The sequence below is a fragment of the Onychostoma macrolepis genome, chromosome 03 (assembly GCF_012432095.1).
Source record: "Onychostoma macrolepis isolate SWU-2019 chromosome 03, ASM1243209v1, whole genome shotgun sequence".
Classification (NCBI taxonomy): domain Eukaryota; kingdom Metazoa; phylum Chordata; class Actinopteri; order Cypriniformes; family Cyprinidae; genus Onychostoma; species Onychostoma macrolepis.
This window is the reverse complement of record NC_081157.1, coordinates 55,699,578-55,713,822: the sequence shown is the minus strand read 5'-3', so window position 1 is coordinate 55,713,822 and position 14,245 is coordinate 55,699,578. Positions and strand designations below refer to the sequence as shown.

The 14,245-nt window shown below is 35.7% G+C and overlaps 1 long non-coding RNA gene across 1 annotated transcript; it reads left to right on the top strand.

Moving 5' to 3' along the window:
- The first annotated feature begins 1,189 nt into the window (after positions 1-1,189).
- LOC131537684 (uncharacterized) lies at positions 1,190-2,430 on the top strand. The gene is made up of 3 exons (XR_009270363.1): positions 1,190-1,655; positions 1,947-2,050; positions 2,173-2,430. It is a non-coding gene; the product is annotated as an uncharacterized LOC131537684 (long non-coding RNA).
- Positions 2,431-14,245: the final 11,815 nt, after the last annotated feature.

Genomic DNA, 14,245 nt, shown 5'->3' with positions numbered 1-14,245 from the left:
GCATTGGTGGGCGGAGTTAATGTAAAAAGCCTCGGCTAACAAATTGGTCTGTTTGTCCTTAGAGTAAATACACTCGTTTCTTTTTAGAGCTGCTTGACAGCAGAATTTAATTATGTTTGCATAATTGAAATATTAACTTTATTTATATATTATATTACTGCAATATTAATATTATTATTTAATATCTTTGAAACGATGTATAAAGCGCTACAGAGATAAAGGTGACGTGATTTGACTTGATCGGAAAAGTGCCGCAGAGATTAAAGTACAGTTTATGTCCTACTAATGATATTGTTTTTACATGCACAGCGATGGTTTGTAGTTTGATGTATATACGTACATATACAAGTCTTACATTAATAACTATTCCCCGCCTCCAGTTCACTCACGCGTTTGAAGATGAAACGTCACGTGGAGCGCGTTGCTTTCTGGGAAACAGTATCCCACGCAGTGTCTTCAGATGCATACATCAAATTTCAGCAAATGTAGCAGGTAATCCGGGCATTCCATGCATACAGAAAATTCACATACTATTCACAGTATACACACAGCATACTGCAATATAGCAGGAGTTGTATGATAGTATGCCATTCAGAACACAGCTTCTGTACTGATTTCAGTGTACTTGAGTTATATTTAGCAGATTTTGGCAAATATAGTAGGTCATCCGGGTATTCCATGCATACAGAAAATTTGCATACTATGCGCAGCATACATACTGGATACTGCAGAAATAGTAAGAGTAGTATGATAGTATGGCATTTCGAACACAGCCACAGTGTGTCCGAATATGCCTCTTACGTACTATATAGTAGGGGAAAAGAAGTAGGAGAGCAAAGAAGTATGTCCAAAACCTCAGTGTTCATAAAAGAGTAGTCGAGAAGTTCCCGGATGTCCTACTGCTTTAGCCCAGATTCTTGAGTGTTCATCCGATGGACACTTTTCAATCCCAGAAGCCCACGGGAGATCAATACGTCATCATCGAACGTGATGGAGAACAGCGGCGAGGCTGTTTACAAATGTGAGTATTACAAACCAAAAACACGGTTCCCTGTGTTAAAATCACATTTGTTGAGCTATTGTATAGTAAACTGTTGATTTGCTGAAGGTGTAAAGACACTAGACAGTAATGTTACAGTATATTTGTGATTTTGCTGTAAAAACATTATGTATAGCGAACAGCGGAGCTCCAGTAAACACACGCACGTCTCCAGAGTGCATTTACATAAACCATATACATCTTAAAGACGATTACTAAATGTCTATTTAATATGAGACAGGAAAATGTACTAAAAGAATTACAGATGAGCACATCACAACATGAACACACATCTGAGTGAGTGATGTATGTGTTATTATGTAGAATTCACTGTCAACACTGCTTTAGATGAATGTAATGTAAATATACAAATCTACGTGGAGTAACTAAACATAACTTATCTGTTTTATTTGTCCATTAGTATTGTAGATAAACTGAGGAACATTTGTGTTGAATAAAAAGTGAGTTAACGCATCAGCAACTACCTCAACATGTAAATGCAGTACTGAGCAGATAAATCACAGCTGACTGACTCTTGTCTGATGTTACAGAAACACACGTGTGTTTATCTGCTGAAGACTGACTGATGGAGGAATGCTGCCATCAAAGGCTTTGAGTGAGTACACTATAGAAATGAATAAAACATCTTTTAAATCTTAAGGTGTAGTTTATTTTGGGTTGGGGGGAACGTGCACACAAGGATTGAACAGCATTGAGGCAAGTAAATAATTACTGAATATATATATGTTTGAAGAAATAAACTAAGAAATAAGCAGCTTTATTGAGCATTTGTGTCAAGGCACAAAAATGTTTTACATTTTAATTTATTCATTTTTTTTTTTACATTTACAATTATGCATTTGGCAGACACTTTTATCTGAAGTGACTTACAATGCTCTTATTACAGGGACCCCGATCCCCCCGCAGCAGCTCGGAGTAAAGACACCGGTGGTGACGACTGCGGAGATCAAACCAGCAACCTTCTGCTGACCAGTTCATTACACCACAAAAGTAATGAAGCTATATAAAAAATTAGAATGTAATTGTAAACATATGAAATTTAAATTTGTCAAGAAATGGAATGCTGACAACATGAGATGTAAAATGTTTTGCTCTGTGTAAATGTGTTACAGGTAGTTGTTCTCATGGAGAGCAGCACACAGATGTTTGGAGCAGACACAGCAGCAGCCAGATTGTCCCGCACGCGTTCTTCTGCTCTTGTTCAAGATTGTGTGTTTCAGGGAGCCTCATCCTCTCTGTGCTCTCAGACAATGATAGCCTCGATGTCCCTCTCATCCATGATCAGATTCAGTCTGACTGCAGCAGTGATGGACGGCAGAGACAGGTGAAGGTGGACGCGGTGGTCTTCATCAGAATAAAGCTGCAGAACTGGCTTAGCTGTGTTGGGATGGCAGTAGGATGTGGGCTCACCGTCTCTAAATACATGATTAACAGAACAATATGTTTGAATAAAGCTTTGTTTCATGTGTTGTTGACTTGTATTTATTTATTGTCATGCTTACTTTGACATTTTACTCATTTATTCATGTTTCCTGTTGTCAGTAAATACAATATAATAGTTTCATTAACACATGCATTAATTCATTACTTGTCTGAAAATTGAGATGTATTCACTTTGGCTGCATTTGTCTAGTGTGTGTAGTCATGCATAGCTATGCCATATGAAAAAACAAATTACATTTTGCTTGTTTTACTAAAAAAAAATTATTGGTCAGTATTTATGATTATTATTGTTCATAAGTGTTGGGCTACCACTGCTTTCTGAGGTAATCTTAATTTCTAAGTAGTAATACTCACATTTTTCGAGTAAAATCAACAGTCTTCTCCAGAGATGAGATCTTCTGGGGTGGTCGACGTCTCATTTGTGCAGATATTACCAACATTGCAAACATGGAGGAAAACGGTGTAGGGTTGTGGATTTATAGATGCTATGAGGTGTTTGTGCGCCTGTCGCTCTTATTTTCCTTCTATTATTATTACTGAAGAACATACAAGCTCAGGGAAATATGGTAGTATCTTTAACAATGAACAATCATAATGACCAAAAAAAAAAGAAAACATAACTATAATGGGTTTGCGTACATCATAGTATGATATTATACACAGGGGGAAAAAAAGATTGAATATCTTTGAATAATCATAAAATTCATATAATCATATGCGTTAAAATTGCATTTGTTTTTGTTATTTATAAGCCTCAGGGATGAAACGAGAGACATTCAACCGGAAAAAGAGGGCAACAAGGAGATGTAAGCCAGTTTTACGTGTGGGTGAACAATTTTGCACATGAAATTAATAACATATTGAAGAGATAACGATTTATAATTTATTTTTAATAAAAATATCTTATTAGTAGGTTATAGCCTACTACAATCATAAGGGCAGCTGTTTCTTCAACAAGACCAAAAATGAGCAAATTTCATCAACATCAAAATTTACAGATAGATGAATTAAGCCTGTAGCTCATATCTTTTAAGTTTGTGTTTGTTATAACGTCATAAACGTAAACGATAACGTAAACAAGGCGGACCGCATTCATACTCAACGAGATTTGGCTGTAGAGTACGTACTCTTTTAGCGCTCATTAAGTAAGTACTTCTTGAAATTAAGTACCTACTCATTGAGTATGCGGTTTCGGACGCAGCCTCAGTCTTTTGTTGATGGAGTATTGCACCTGTTACTTTGTGTCTTCTGTTACTCTCTGTGGATTACCTTTTGTCTGTGTTTTTGCCTGTTATGTGTCATTCAGTCGTTCAGTTTTCTTTTATGTAAGACCAGACAAAACGCTCGGTCTAAGACTCTGTGTTTGCCTACCTACTACAGTTTAATGAAGCTTTATCAGGCATGTGATTGGCTAAGGACAAAAAAGCAGGAAAATATACTAAGACAACCCCAACCCCCCACCCCCCCGCCGATCAAACTGGTGGCGGATCATTAGGCCTACATAGTCTACATGTAGATTCCTTTAAATGTTAAGGGGAAGATTAAAAAAGAGAAACTGGGTCTGTGAATTCAATTCTCACAGAATCACAATTGAATTCATATCTTGCTATGAATTTTGTCCCATTCTCTGTCACAATAATCATATAGGCTATGTGATGTTTTAGGCCTATTTTGCAGACATCCATTTCAAATGTAGGCAATGGCTTATAAAGAACCTTTTTTCCATATCCACTTAGGTTTCTCAGCTTGCACTCTAGCATTTGTGTGGTCCAGGTAACGTTAGCTTTGCATAAAAAAATGGTTATCATTCGCATGGCTACTTTTACTTGAGTAAAGAAGTTAAATCAGTACTTCTACTTTTACCAGAGTATTTTTTAACACTAGTATCTGTACTTCTACTTGAGTACGAGAAGTGAGACGGACTATTTTCTTTAGCGGAAGCAATATAAATCGTTTTTAAAACAATAAACTCCTTTTAAAATCAATATTTTGTGTCAAATTATTGATTTATTTTGTAGGTAGCCATGTAATAAGCGGGATAATGTAGAGTTTGTCTTACATGTGCTTCATGTCATGCTACACGGTTTGGAGCACAGTCTCGGTCTCGCGGGCGCGGGCGCACTCACTCGCTGGCTCTAGATTCCAGGAGAAACTATTTGCGGCCATCAGATTCAGTGAGCTATATATTTAATATAATAATTAAAATATAATTATTGATTTTTCATTAGACTATTTTTTGGTGCCCCCTCAGCACTCGGCACAGTGCGTGATGCGCGTTGTGGGAACAGCAGCGCTGAATGAACCTTATTGAAAAGTGTTAACTTACCATCTTATCAGTTAACGGTTAATAATCGGATAATGATTTGCGGTTGTCGGTTGGGAAAATTAACCGAAATGAGCATCCCTAATAGCTAGCAAATACAAGTTAATGTTAATGCAGCTTTAACATCCTGCCATAGTGGAAAATCACTCAAAATCGATCTAATCAATCGACAACGAAGTCAAATTAGTAACTTATAGGTTATATATAGACACAAGCAATAATACATAGATCATCCGATCCGGCGATGCTCTTGTCACGATACCACTGTAGCACGAGAGCGACTGAGGTAACTTACAATGCGCAGCAGGGAGCTTGATTGACAGGTGATCTGGCCAATCATGCGCCATTTGCGAACGGTCGCAAATACGTCCTTGTTGATACTTGGAAAGGAAGGAAAAATGCATCTCTTTGCCATCTGACGTGCCGCCCGGTGTGGCCCTATTGCGCGGGGACAGCGATTGTGCTTCCGTCCCGGGTTACCATGGTGACGGCTGTGAGATGCTGTGAGACTTATAATGATTAGAATCATACTTAATACTACAGATATTAATCCCAATGTGAGGTCTAGAAAAGGTTAAAACTGAATAACGTCATGTAGTCTCTGTGTTGGGTGCCTGTTTCCCCTGAAAAACATGTGCTTGATTTAAAATGTAAACCAATATCTTATCATTAGCAGTTATCAATATTTGAAGAGGTGTAAAGAGAGAAAAAAAAAAAAAATCACCCAGAAACGGTTATCGACACAACAAATATAACATTTCTCATCTATCCTATAGATTCCAGTGTTTCTGAGTGTAAACTGTTTTCTCATTCACTTTACTAATTCCGATGCTCCTTTACTTCTCACGAGTTTGAGTTTTAAACTAATTTAGCTGTCATTAATACAAACACACAAACTCAGACACTGCATTGAAATACTGTAACGGGGCTGACAAGACGAGAGGCGTGCGGATCCATGTGCAGGCTTTTATTTACAGGCATGGTCAAAGATACAGGCAGGGTCGAAACAATGGCAAACAGGTATGGCAGGGACAAGACAAAGAATAATCCTAAAGCAAGCGAAGGTCGACGATCGGCAAACAGTATCCAGAGGGGCTAGGCAGAGAGATAATCCAGGGAACACGGGCTAGAGTCCAGTAGGGGTGCAAACAATCCAAACGGCAAGGCAAGGGTTAATCCAGGGAACACAAGAACAGGCAAGACTAAGACACTAACAAGGGGTAACCGCAAACAATACTCGGCGACGAGGGAGAGAAAGTCCATGGCTTAAGTAGGGAGTGTGATCAGTGTGTGCGTGGGATCAGGTGTGCGTGTGATTGGTGACAGCTGTGATCAGTGTTGGATGATGGGAAATGAAGTCCATGTGATGTGTGGTGTGAAAATCCATGTGGTGAGCGGGTGACCTCTAGTGGTGAATGAACGGAAGTGCAGACCAGATTCGTGACAAATACATAACTTACTAGCCAGTGCTAATAAGCTAATCACAATTATAGACTCTCACTTTGATTTCTTCTCACTCACATAAATTATGGACACAAAACATAACTTTACTATGGTTTGACTGAAAAATGTTTTGTTACCTGATATCGCCATGTTTGCAGGACCACATCCAGTCTGCCCCTTCCTCTGTGTTCACACTCCAGCTTCTGTTCTCCATTGACATGCCACAACTCAAATTAATTTAAAATAAGACTTTAACAGGCACATAACCGGAACTGACCGAGTAATCTCGAGTCAAACACATCACCAAACTGACGTATTTTCAAATTTACTAGTAAGAAGGCGCGCACTTTTGTCATTGGCCAGTTTCGTGGATGACAGTCAGATTAACCAATCATGATGAGAGCAACCAGGTGAAACAACCAATTGCAATTGTTTCAGAGTGGTAACGAAAGTAAAGAGGTTTTATTATTATTATTATTAAAGAAACATGTGCATTGTTTTATTTTTTTTTTAGGCTGTTTTATTTAATAAATTGGTCAAATAGTGTTCTGATGACAGTGTATGAATAAAAGTTCAATAATGCATGGTAAACTGTAGGCACACACACAAAATTGTAAATCCACACAAAATCTCACTGCTCTTTTGAGATTAAAACTGCATCCATTATAATTATTGTTACTAATGATAATAATTATATTTGTACATTTACATTTGGATTTTTGAAGAGGTGTTTTGATCAAAATATCATAAAATGCTAATAGATAATATATTAATGATCATAATAATTCAAGGCAGATATTTCTTGTTAATGACATGACATTGATTCAACAGATATTTTAATTGTCTTTTTTTTTTTGTAATGATTTGTTTTTGTTAAAATCATTTTTCAATGATTTGGCAATAAACTTTATATCAACATTGTGTCAACTAACATTATTTCAATCATATTTCAACTTTGAACGTCGGTCATGTGCTGAACTAGACTGAAAAGAAAAGTCTGTACTGTTGGTCCAAAAAGAAAACTCAACACAAAACAATATGCTATCTGAATGAAAGGGCACTTTATTCTGAACTCCTGTATCATGCTGCAAATACAATTTCTGGATTTACATTGGATTTTCCCATCAGAAACATGAATTTCCATTCTATCTTTCTTCGCTTGGGCTATTTCATTATCTGTTACTAACCAACTGACCATAAAACTCTGGAGTACTTCTGTGGAATCAGGCAGCTGTTGCTAGGGGTTTGAGTTCTGCATCTCAAAGCCACTATAATCCCATTATTTTGATAGATAATTAGCCTTCTGTAACCCGTTCTTCATATTGCACAATGACCGTTTTCTGGATATTTTGAACCATTTAGATTTTGAAATAACTATATGGAGATAAGCATGTGCTTTGCAGGCCATTGCTGATGGCACACTGGGTTTAATTTGATTTGTATATTCCAGGGCTCTTCAACTCCTGACTCGATCATGAACTCTTCCAACAATCCTAAATGTACTGTTGAGTTTAGTTCTGTCTCTAACCAAACACACCAAACAAGCTAATCACAGTGTTCAAAATTATTTGTGAATTAGAGACAGGTGTGTTTGTTGAAATTAAAGTATGCTATACTTGCCATGTAGCCCTCCAGGTCTGGAGTTGCCTTTTCACCTTATGTAGCCCCGCCCCTTTTTAGTGCTGTGTTTGCCATCTTCTGTGATCAGACAGATTTATAAATGAACCGCTTGTTTTAAAATCTTCCTGGTCTACTGACATTTGTCAAGACATTTGCTTTAAACATTACAATGTTTACGATAACTTTCGTTAACTCTACAATACATAAAACCACTTTACCAGCTAAATAACTTAGACAGCGATGCCATAGAAATATACAGAGCTACCGCACAAGTTCAAAGACAATATTCTGAAGATGGTGACGCGCTTGTTTCTCTGGAGAATAAAGTCAATACTGTACTCACATAGATCCCAAACACACTGCCCAATCTGTACCTATTTGTGTACAGCCTAGGGCCCATGTAGTCAGCCTATATAGGACTGATTATGTTTGCTCATGTCTTATCCAGAATGCTTATGTCTTACCCAAGAGGGCCCCATATTAGTGATCTTCGGTAGTTCGGATTAGTTCGGATCTTACTGACTCTTTCCTTTGATCTCGTTCACCAAAATGTCATTTCAATGATTTAAGTGGTGTTAAATATTATATTTTTACCAGCCAAATTCCCCGAACACATCCACCTACACAATCTTGATCATATTCCAAATTAGGAAATCATTATAATGCAGCCAAATATACTTTATGGGGAAGATAAATAATTACTTTACCTTCAAAGTCTTTCATTCATTTGTCACATGACAGACATAATGAACAGATCATTCATGAATGACCCATCACTACCCCATATGTATTTCCCCATTCACAACCCATACAGAGATTACCCATGTGGGTACTACCTTAAGCCCATGTAGCCAACCTATATGGGACTGATTGTGTTTGCCCATGTTTTACCCATATGGTTTGGCAAAGAGGGCCCCATATGCGCTTCCCCATTCAGAACCCATATAGAGGTTGCCTTTGTGGGTACTACCTTGGGCCAGTGTAGGCAGCCTATATGGGAATGATTGTGTTTGCCCATGTTTTACTCATATGATTTGGCCAAGAGGGCCCCATATGTGTTTCCCCATTCGATTGATTGTATTTGCCCACGTCTAACCCATTGGTTAATCCCATATGGGCCCCATTTGTGTTGCCCATTTCGAGCCCATGCACTCATTTCCCATTTGTGACCCAACTAGGACCCACATAGGGAGCCCATCTGTTTTTGACCATGTGGGACCTACTTAGCTGACCCAAGTGGGCCCCAGATAAGATGCCCATTTTGGGACCATGCCCACTTGGTACCCATGTAGAACCAGCATAAACCATGTGGGGCCCACAAATACATGTTGGCTGGGCTCAACTGTCCAAAACGCTTCCACTACGAGAGAAAGCGGCAGCCGCGCAGCGATTCCACCGCTTGCCACGTCCCGTGTGAAAGGGCCTTTAGTGTGAATGAGTCTATTAAAGCTGCCAGTGTCTTTGATCTCATCAGTAATAATCAAATGGCAATAATGCTGATTAAAAAGAAAAACCCATAACTATGATTATCTGTAAACTTTCAATACTTAAAGCACTCCCAGATACTGAAAGTGCTTTTTGTTTATCACTTAATTGTCTTTCCCCTTTTATTACTTTATATTTGCCTGTATGTTTCGAAGCTGTATTTACTTTGAATTCTTAACAATAATTAATTAGTTAATTAAAAAAGTAGCCTGCTTGTATAATATAATAAAATAAAAAAATAAAAATACATTTGATATAATCGTGATGCTTCATGATATTGAATCGAATCATTGACATGATAATCGTAATCGAATTGAGTCGTGAAACCACTGCCAATTCACACCCCTAAAATTTTGTATTTTGCCTCTTTGATGTAAGTTAGCTTATAGCTGGAGGATTAATTGATTCTTGGATTCTTAACTGCTAATGTGAATATGTCCAGATAAATACCCCATGCCTAATAACACATGATGTGACCAAGATGACTACATATCTAAAATAATGACACAAATATTACTTAAAGTGAAAATTACATACCTCAAAGTAATAGTTGGCAGGGAAAAACCTCTGGAGGGTGATGCAAAATCTGATAAATCAAAGAAAGCATAGCAATACATTACTCACAATTGTTGAAATTACAATACACAAGAATAGAGCATTGTCATTAACAAATACTGCATGTATGTTGTTGAATTACGCTATGAATTAACATGAGTATCAAAGATGAATCCAAAGTCAGACACTAAGAATGTGCCTGATGGTTAAAAAACAGCTTAGAGCATTGGATGCCAGTGGTCTGTTTAAAGACAAGCAAAAAGAGGAAACGATATTACATACATCTGTATTGATGGATATGTGCTAAATAACTTTAATGTCTTTAAAGTAGCTTAAGAGATTAATAACTATAGTCTTTAAAGAAAAATATTTTTACAAATCAACACATTATGAACGTGTTACATTAAATTTATGATCTTGTTCTATCAATTTATGTCTTTAGACACTGACTCCGACTTGCTGCACAATGTAGGTTTAATTGATCTAAAACTAGATAAAGCCAACGACACGCTCTGTACTGTGGCTCTGAAAAGAGCCTTTGGGTTGTATGTAGGTGCCGCTGACACACAAGCAGAAGAATGAAAAGTAGGAAACCTTACTGGTTATGAGTGAGATATTGCAAACATCTGTATGAATTAAAAATATATGCAATTTTCAGCAGTCATTGTTCACTTAAATGAGCACGGCCAGTCATAAATGCAGGATACTATTATTGAATTTTAGAAGAACAACCCTTTTCATGTCTTTAAGGCTTTAATGACTGATGACTTATTAAATGAATGTCAAAGATAAATCTAAAGTAAAACTCTTAAGAATGTGACTAGCAGTTAAAAAACATCTTATTGCAAAGTATGCTAGTGATACGTTCTCAGACATTTAATTTTTATCAATTATATTTGATAATTTATAAATTGATATATTTGGCTTATTGGCGACTCGCGTGCATACATCGCCAAAAATATTTTAACTTTTTTTTTTTTTTTATAAATTTTAAAATATTTTAAACTTTTCAATAAATAAAAATATTGATGTTTTACTTCTTGAAAATCAGTCATTTGTTTAATATTTTGTGAATAAATCACGATGTGGGTTATTTGGAACACATGCGGGCTTAAATACCAATACCAATTAAACACATGCTGGACTTTTGACATTCATAAAATCTTAATTTTATATTCTAAAGTCTACATCAACTAAGTAATAAATTTTCAAATGAGAGATAAATCTTGCATTTTAACAGTTGATTTTTCTTATAAACCACGTCAATATATGAAAAACACAAAATTATTTTGGTGGGCTTAATGGGTACACTTACCCTAAGTGTTTTACTCCTAATGAATACTCCAAACCCCCACCATCTAATATACATGTTAGTAAAACAAGAAATGTGTTAAAAGAGCCATCCTGTTTATTTCTAAATAAGAAATAAAATTGAACTCAATATTGCAATGCATCAAGATCAACACAGAAGTCTCTTAAACATACACACAGTCGTATTTCTGTGCATTAAATGAAGTGTTGTAGTCTTGCCTTATGACATTTAAAAATGTAATGCTATTTTTAAAACAATGTCTCCAGTTTTCATCTACAAAGCTTGGATTTCTGCAAGGACAATAAAAATAAGTTATTGTATGTTAACGCTGTATTTGCTGTGAAATAGCATGTGAAGTTTGTGTGGCCATAACCTTAAATACAATACCAGCAAGCATGCAAATTGTAAAAGAATAATTAACAGGCCAGTCAAACTAAACAATAGTCCAGCCTGTCAAGCAAAACATACTTGTCTCCTGTTTTCTTTTTCAGTGAGCTGATTACAGATGTTTCACTGCTGTCATTGGTATGATTATAATCTGACAAGAATTTTGTGTAATTTCTATTCTTGTTGCATGATTGTCCTTTGAACTTGAATATTTGTATTCATTTGTTCTGGTTTGTTTTGTTTTTCACCTGTCCTTTTTAAATACATATTAATTGGTAATATCCGTAGTATTTAGACATTTTGAGAATTGCATATCACAAATCAGTGTACTATACTTTTTGTTTTGTTTTTTGTTGTTCATTTATTTTTTTAGTGGTGTGAAGAACTAGATGTGCTATGGTAAATTAAATATTAATAAGAGGGTTTCTGTGTTTCATGCAACATTTCTGTATGAAATAGGTAAACTTAATTTAAACTTATTTGCATAAATATCATAAACTTTGTTTATAGGCGATATGCATTTAAAATTAATCAATAACTGAATTCGGTTATTGTCCAATCCAGTGTACAAATGTTTAATGGGTTTGAAACCATTGATAGCTTTATGTGATCACTTGTAGATATAATACATAAGGACAGGTATGCACTTGTTTTGTCTTAATTGTAATTTATGATACTGCATTTTACAAACGGGAGAAACCCCTTTATATTCTTTTGATCAGTAGTGTGTGGACACTTACCTGTGATGATCATAAATTACTTAAAAATAGTATAGATAATAGGGGATTGAGTAAGTCTGAGCTTTTTAAAAAGCACTACACTACTGTTGCAGGTGGGTGATGAATATACTGAAAGCTTAGATGTCTGATACATAGTCTAAAAGTGTGTGTACATAGATACGAAGTCTGAATGTGTTTTGTCTTTATCTCTTGCACATAGAAAATTTATGGTATTCATTTTTCATTGTACATTTATGAAATGCATTCTTATTTGGATTAACGTTGTCTTTAAAACATAATAAAAATGTTGTAATGACGTAAAAGAATCGTTGAATCGCTTTTGAACCAGTTTTTTGAAGCAAACTGATTCGCGGGAATGTCTCCTCTAAAGGAGGATTTGTTTTTGTCTCCCAGAAAATTTTATAAAAGGTCAAATATAATTGTTTTTAATCAAGCGAATAAACGCATTCCTTTTTGTAGAATTATATTTTCTTACAAAAGTACAGCGTAGCAATAAAATCTTTAAAAGAAATGCAGTTTGTTTAAAATTATAGCGTATGTTTGCCGACTAAACGCACAGACATGTACTCGTAATGAATTACGGGCCAGTGGTGTTGCAGTTACGTTGCCAGTAAGTCATGAAATTACCAAGTTATTACGGGCACCTATCTGGGACGTTCTTGCTTATCTTGTTACGTTAGGAGTTGGTAATGGGATGGTAATTACATTACGAGCATACGACGTGGTGGTTATATGTCCAGCAATTCTGAGTAGTTATAATTAATGAAATGAAATAATTTTACCATTTGAAGCATTATTTGTAAATTCATACTCGTACTGCACAAAAAGAAATAATCAAGAATGAAAAGATAACCTAAAACTGACCATGAGGGAATTTTTAGGTTATTTAAAAAATAAAATAGCCACCCTGCAACATTAGGAACGTTATTTTATGGTTGCAAAAAAAAAAAACCATGAGGGAACGTTCTGTATAGGTTATTTTTAAAATAACCACCCTGCAACGTTCTGGGAACGTTATTTTATGGTTGCAAAAACAACCTAAAAATAACCATGAGGGAACGTTCTGTATAGGTTATTTTTAGGTTGTTTTTTAAAATAACCACCCTGCAACGTTCTGGGAACGTTATTTTATGGTTGCAAAAAAAACCAACCTAAAAATAACCATGAGGGAACGTTTTGTATAGGTTATTTTTAGGTTATTTAAAAAGAACCATCCTGCAACGTTATTTTATGGTTTGAAAAAAAAGAAGAAAAAAACTCAAAAGAACGTTCCACTAACGTTATTTTTTTATTTATTTTAAAAAAAATAACCAAACGGGAACCAAAAACTAACGTTAGGGGAACGTTATGTGTTTGCTGGGTAACACGTTTCTTCTCATGTTTTTTCACTATACAAGCCACGAGAAATATTAAGGGAATAATTTAAGACAGTTATATACCGTTATCAGCATATGTTAAAGTAGATTCATCTCTCGTTGTCTCAGAGAGAATATGCGCCGTTAATGCAGCGTAAGCCTTCAGTTTTTTTTTACTTTCACTTTCTCTAGTGAATTGACTGAGATTCACCATCTTGCGCAAAGCGCATTGCTTGCTTGAGTTGCCTGACCCCTCCCCCATATTTTCAATTGTTTACATATTAGGCACTTTTTTAGGTTTTAATGTTTATTTTTCAATGTTAATGAGAGTGCCACCGAGAGTTAAAAACAGGAAAATAATTTGGAAATCCTTGCGGGGCTGTGCCGGGCTAAGCGAGTTTCTGATGGGGCTATAACCCGTCATATATATATATATATATATATATATATATATATATATATATATATATATATATATATATATATATATATATTACCATGTTTTAATCATGCTACATTGTG